Source organism: Rousettus aegyptiacus, unplaced genomic scaffold, assembly GCF_014176215.1.
Source record: "Rousettus aegyptiacus isolate mRouAeg1 unplaced genomic scaffold, mRouAeg1.p scaffold_m13_p_8, whole genome shotgun sequence".
Lineage (NCBI taxonomy): Eukaryota > Metazoa > Chordata > Mammalia > Chiroptera > Pteropodidae > Rousettus > Rousettus aegyptiacus.
This window is the reverse complement of record NW_023416311.1, coordinates 92,496,940-92,503,851: the sequence shown is the minus strand read 5'-3', so window position 1 is coordinate 92,503,851 and position 6,912 is coordinate 92,496,940. Positions and strand designations below refer to the sequence as shown.

The following is a 6,912-nucleotide window of genomic DNA, read 5'->3' as shown; positions in this document are numbered from 1 at the left end:
AATGCACTTTATTTGGTGTCTTATTTCAGGTTTTGAGAAGCAAACCCTTAGATGAGTTCTTGAGTTCTAGCCATTTATTTGGGAGGGCATCCTGGAAAACACAGGTAGGGAACTAGGAGATGAAGATAAGGAAGAACCGTTTGTAAACAAGGGTGCATTGATGAGCAGGCCACTGCTGTGGACAGCTGGAGCCTATTCCCACCAGGGATCTCTGGAAAATAGCTCAGAACATGCATGTCAGAATTAGCCCACCCAGGGACAAGGAGGCTGGGGTATTTACACATCTCATTGGCTATTACTTGAGTTCTACTCTGTGGAAGTTGCGTGTGGGCATGTTAATTCCCAAACGTTTGTCTGCTACAACTATACCATGGAACACAGTGGATTCTGGCTACCTGAGCAAGCCCTCAGAGAGAGAGCTGGCAGTTGGAAGCCAAGACCATGGCACTGGAATTGAGCATGAAATAACAAGAATAGAGCACTGATGTATCTGTGGCTGAGTATTGTTAATCCTTGAAGTTTTGACTTAGCTGTGCTTTTCTCAGAGAAATAAATCTCTCAGCTTCTCCCATATAAATAGGACCCCATGTGTTCTTCTAATCCATTGTTTTCTTTCAAATCATTTCATTCTTTTTGTTCATAAAACAAATCAGAATTATTAACTACATTTTTTTCCTGGTTGAACAGATATTGTCCTCCTCCTTCATGTAAGCTCAATGAAGCTAGAGAGCACATCTATTTGGGAGATTATCGTGTTTATAGCACATAGTAGGCACTTAAATATTTGTGGAATGAATGGAGAGTAAATTAATGAATGAACTAGTGAAGTAGTCCTTACTGGCACATTACAAACTTTAATAACTTTTAGCTATTTTGCTGAATTTGCAACTCGATTAAATCTGGTTATCTTTTTCTTCCATGTGCTTTACAGCCTCAGAGTAACCACTCCAGGTTTCTACTCTGCCTCCCTTGATCACTTCATGCCTTAACTCCAACCAAATTCACAATGTTCACTATAAGAGAAGGAGTAGAAGTGAAGAGCCTCTCATGATCACTTGGAGAGTTTTTCAGTACATACATGAGGGTGGGGATATGGGCGTGTGCTAAGCTCGGGGCAGGAGGTGCATGCCTGATGGAAAAATTCCCTGAAAGATTTTACGTGTCTTCGCTCTACAACATGGACATGAAATGACATGAGGTCACTCTCATAACTTCATGATTCATTTCAAGCAATTATTGCTTTTATTTTACTATTTTTAAAAAATCATTACCTCTCCTAAGTGTGAAGCACATGTCATCACCTTCCACTTCTGAATTCTTTTTTGCACCATTTCTGCTGGTCTTACAAAAGCATTGACCTTTCCTGTCCCTTGAAAGCAACTTGTTAAAATTAGAAACCAAAATGTTAAAATATCACTCTATTACAAGTCTCAAAGATACTGTGTGGCATATGGCTTTTGCACACAGAACTGTTTAAGGTTTATGTGTGCCGGGAATAAAAGAATACTAAAAACAGCAATAGTATGAAAAAAGGACCAAAAAAAAAAAAACTACTATGGCTACTTGTAACATGTAGTCTCTTCCCTTCAAATTAACCTATTTGTAAAAACTTGAAAGAAGAGTGTCATCAATCTTTAGAGTTCTGGCGTTTGACAGACTGTTGAGAACTGTCTTCCTACAGGTACATGTGTTGGTGGTGGCAAAGGGTGGGAGGTCCAGGGCAGCATCCTAATATTTCTGTGCTTCGGTGGGAATCAGATTCTGCAAGGAGCCTGGAGAGACTTTTTCTGTGGTACTAGCTCACCTTTCAAACTTGACCTCTTCCCTGTTCTTCCATTGCCACTCCCATATCTCTCAGCAGGAGAAATATCAGAGAGAAGAGCTGAGACTGAGTAGGCGCCCTCACACATTTCACTTTTTAAAAATTCACTTCAAATTCAATTCTAAGTCTAGCTCAAGTTTTCATCCTTAAACTGGTCTTGGAGGCAGGCGACTCTTAACTTATTTATAAATGCTTTTTAGAGTTACGATGACTTGATCTTACATTAGATTACTTTGTATTAAATGAGAAGCATAAACTGGGTCAGTTCCTCATAACATTAATTTTTTAATATTCCCCAAGAGACCTTTTGAGGAAACAGGTCAGGTTCAAGAACAAGCTCATTTCCCCAGAGATTTTAGTTCCTTAAATTAAGCAAGTCTGCAGGAAACCCCAGAAATTATAATTGAGGGTCAAGGTGTGGTATGTAGACTTCAGTCATTCTTTTTTTTTTTTTTTTTTTTTTTTTTTAGGCGAGGCAACCTTTGGGTGACCTTACAGATTGCAAAAACCTTGTCAGTTTACAATCCCTAATTTTTTAATTTTTATCTGTTAAGCCTACAGCACCTGATCTTCCTAGGTGGTCTCCCATCCAAGTACTAACCAGACCCAACTCTGCTTAGCTTCCAATATCAGATGGGATTGGGCTTATTCAAGGTGGCATGGCCATAGACCAGTCATTCTTTTAATGTTCTTTGCATCTTCCCTAGTGATCACAGTTTTCTTAAACATGGTGCTTGCACGCTTGCACTCTATGCCTCTGTCAGATCTGGTTTAGTTACCATTTGTGGAGTACATACTGAGTACTAGGTATCGTGTTAGGCATTGACAATATAAATTTGTCTAAGACACAGTCCCTTCTCTTGAGAAGCTCATAGAGTTCAATCCATTTGTTGATTTTAGTAAGTCACATTTTTATCCATGCCTGTGAAACATACTTAAGAAGATTTTTATTTGTTGCTATTTTTGTCTGTTTTTACTAAAGACCTTAAAATAGCAGGAGTTAAAATTATTTTATCTCATCTAAGACAACTTTCTTGTCTTCCAGATTGGATTAAGCATTCCTATTATGTGTAGTCATTTTAATATAATGTATCACTTATTGCACCTCTTAGTAAACTACCTATTTCTCTAGCTTTCTTACTCGATTTTAAGCTTTCTCAAGGCAGGCCACGTTTCTCAGCTACCATTGGATCGTCAGAATCTAGAACATTTACTGGTATATAGTAAGGTTCTATTAATATTTATTAAATTATTTGATAAATAAAAGAAAGAAAGGAAAAACCTCCACTTATTTTTTCTTTAAATTGCTCATGATTAATTGCTACTGCAGATACAACATGCAGAACGTTTTGTTCTCTATGCATTCATTCAACTCTCCGGAGGTCCATATCGATTTTTTAGTATGAAGCATTAAAGAGCTCTTTGAGATCAACATCTTGTATAACTCACCTTTAACGCGGGTTTCCTAGCTATGCACATACGATTGCATTCCTGTGACTGAGACGAATTGGATACAGCGTTAATATAAGGCCAATAGGTTCCCCACTTCCACCTCATTTCACAGAGGCAGCTTCCTGTTGCAACTGGGACGCAGACTATTTACAGGCACACCTACCAGCTCTACCATATATTAGCTGCATGACCTTGAGCAAACAGCAATCGTTTTTGAGCCACAGTTTCTTCAACTGCAAAATGAGATGACAATAGTTACCTCGATGTGCTGTTGTAAGAAATAAGCTGTTAAAATATATAAGTGATTACAACACAGTCTTGCACATAATAAGGGCTCAATTAATGTTAGCCGGGCATGAAAGAAGGCGTTTACACTTCTCTAAAAAAGTGTTCATTTTACAGTTCCTAAATGTCAAAAGGAATGTATTTTGGAATTTCTTCTTTATTTACATATGTGTCATTGCTAATAACTGCAAATCTCTGTAGCCCAGATGCAGTTTCTTGAAAGCAAATATAACTGCAAAGTTCTGTATGCTGCTAAAGGTGTCAAGGGAAGAGAGGTGCTTTTCCTTTGTAATCACAGTAACTTCAGTCAATATCAGATGGTTACATTTGAATCAACCACATAATTTCAGTGAGAATACAGGTCGCTTGAAGCTCCCTAATTGGTATTATTGTTGATAAGCAAGCTCCCTCTGCTGCCCCCTACAGGCAAGATAATATAATGTCTGGTAGGCATCATTTTCTGACGTATATTTCTTTCTATTTTTTTTTAAGTATGCCAACACAGTTCATTTTGGCGTAAGCCAAGCAGCATGGTAAAAACTAAATAAGCAATATTAGATTTTCTCTATTCTATTTGTCTTTATCATAAATTCTCTAAAATACTTCACTATTTATTATGCAGTATAAGATTAAGACTTTCCTAGACATTGAATTCATACCGCTTAATATACAATTATCTGACAAAACTCAGAAATATTACATTCATCCAAATTCAAAATTATGCTAAGAATCATAAAGAAAAAGTTAATTTGCAAAAATTTATAATACAAAATTGAGGATGAATTGCTTGTGTGTCCTCAACAAAGAAAGATATTTTTTTCATTTGCTGTAAAAACTTAAGCTTTCATGTTTACAGAGACTGCATTTGTGAGAAAATAATTGTTGGTTATTTTGTCATATATTCTGTTGAGTTCTAATGTGCTTTTATCTAATTTTTCAGGCAAAAGTTACTAAATTATCATGACTGTAACAGCAATACTAAGGAACCGGCAATGCCAAATTGTCCTAAGGAATATATTTTATAGCAAAAGATTTCCATTACCATAATTTCGGTGCTAATCCAAAGGTCCTTCTGTTAGTAACTGTCTTACAGAAAAAAAAAATCCGTATAAAGGACAAATAATTTTTTTTTAATTTTTATGATTTTTTTACATTTCTAGGTGGTCTTCCATCCAAGTACTAACCAGGCCCTATCCTGCTTAGTTTCTGAGATCTGATGAGATAGGACACATTCCAGGTGGAATGGCCATAGACAAATAAATTTTTAAAAAACATCAACTTCTTGGGGATTCACAACAAATGAAGTAATCATTCATTTGATGTGTGAGCATCCATGCTTATTTCTTATTTAAATTGGCTGAATTTTCCCTGAAGCCGAGTTTACTGAAACACTTCCCACCCCCAAAGAACTAAGTAATGAAGTTTTTAGATGATTCTTACTCTTGACTTTTAGTTCTTTGGATTGTTATATGCTGAACAGTTTCCTTTTTTTATTTGCTATAAAGGCTTATTGATTTCATTTTCCTTAAAGTAGTATGTGCTGTTTTTTTTTCAATTTCATTGAAATATCCTTCTTCAATCTGTGGTATGAGTAATGGGATCGTGGATCCATTTATTCGTTGTTCGTTTTTAGCTCTAAAAAATGCACCTCTGCTCCCATGTTTTCTTTGTAATTTTTTCAATGAACCATGAGACTTACAGAAGATATGGAAATGCAATGACTCATGCAACAAGCCAATAACAGCACAAAAAACATTCACGGCTAGAGCAGAACATACACATCTCTGAAAATCTGAAGTCTTGGTTGTCTGTCTTGTCTCCTAAAAATTGTAAATTATTTTAATTACCACATGTATACTGCTAAAGCTGTGAACAGGTGGGTTGTCATAAGATTCAGGATTGATAGTTTTCAAAAGGATTTTTAATACTCAAAATCGAAATAATGGCCAGTATTACTTCCAGGATGTGCCATAGTGATCATTTGTTTAATGTAGTACTAGGAATTTTGCAGGGAGAACTTTCATAAATGCTTTTTTTTCTCTTGAATAGTAATCAAAACTGTTGCAAACAATGCAATTAGTTTCTAAAACAGGTACTGTATTAGATTGCTGTAACAAACTTAGTGGCTTAAAACAACATGCATTTATTTTTACTGTTCTGTAAGTTAGAAGTCTGACACTGGTCTCACTGGGCTAAAATCAAGATATCAACAGACTGCATTATTTTCCAGGGGCTTTAGAGGAGAATCCATTTCCTTACCTTTTTTAGCTCCTGGCACATTCCTTGACTTATGGTCTCCTTTCTCTATCTTCAAAGACAGCAATATTGACTTCCTCAGTCCATCCTTCCACGGTCACATTTCCCTCTGACCACTAAGAAAGTTTCTTTGCTTTTAAGGACCTCTGTGATTAGGTTTGGCCTACCTGGAATCATGGATAATCTCCCATCTCAATTTCCTTAACTTAATCCCATCTGCAAAGTTCTTTTTTTTTTCCATGTGAAGTAACACATTCACAGGATCCAGGGATTAAGACATGAACATCTTTGGGGAACCATTATTCTGCCTATCACAGGTACTATTTTCAACACTAAGAAAAATGGACATATAAAGTATACTCACTGTGATCTCTAACAGTAAATAACCTACTATTTATATAAACTTTTTCCAACCCCACAACTCTATAGCTTACTTTCCACTGAAATAAAGAACAGAACTGCTATTAAAATTACTTTGATTCACTTCGAAGAATTTGAAATTAAAATAACAATGATTGGGGTGTGTATGTGTACATTCGTGTGTTGTCTGTGTTTTCTATTTTCATCTTTTCTTTTGTAAAATATCTTTCCTTGTGATTGTACTCTGAATCAGATGAGTCTGATTCAAATTATCATAGACTGGATGGTGGTATCCGATCTGCTTTTCTCCTGACTCCAAATCCCCCTCCATGATTATCATCATTTCTCATATATCTTTAGTACAGAAGACCTTGGGTCATTCAATTATAAATGCATCTGACAACTCTAAGAAATTTCCTGGCACTGAGTATGAGAAAACAGATCACCATATTCAGGAATGACGACTGATTGAATACTTAATACATAACTGTCAGGATATGTTATTTTCCAGAGGTACAGCACTCTTTCCATTCCTGCCATTCCCCAGACAGAAATGGTTGCCATGAAACCTGATCAAGAAAACTTGATACTTCCTGAGATCAGCCAGGCTGACCTCCAAGAAATGTCAAATCATGTACTTTACTTTGGCTGTCATCCTTTGTACTGGATCTTGTTTTTAAGCAAGGCTTACAACCAATTCATAAGTAGGCATTATTTTCCCCTGCTTTAGAGAGGAG

General features: G+C 36.3%; 1 pseudogene; it reads right to left on the bottom strand.

Annotated features, from left to right (window-relative positions):
• Window positions 1-2,374: 2,374 nt before the first annotated feature.
• Window positions 2,375-2,493, bottom strand: LOC118607121 (annotated as a pseudogene).
• Between the last annotated feature and the right edge of the window lie 4,419 nt (window positions 2,494-6,912).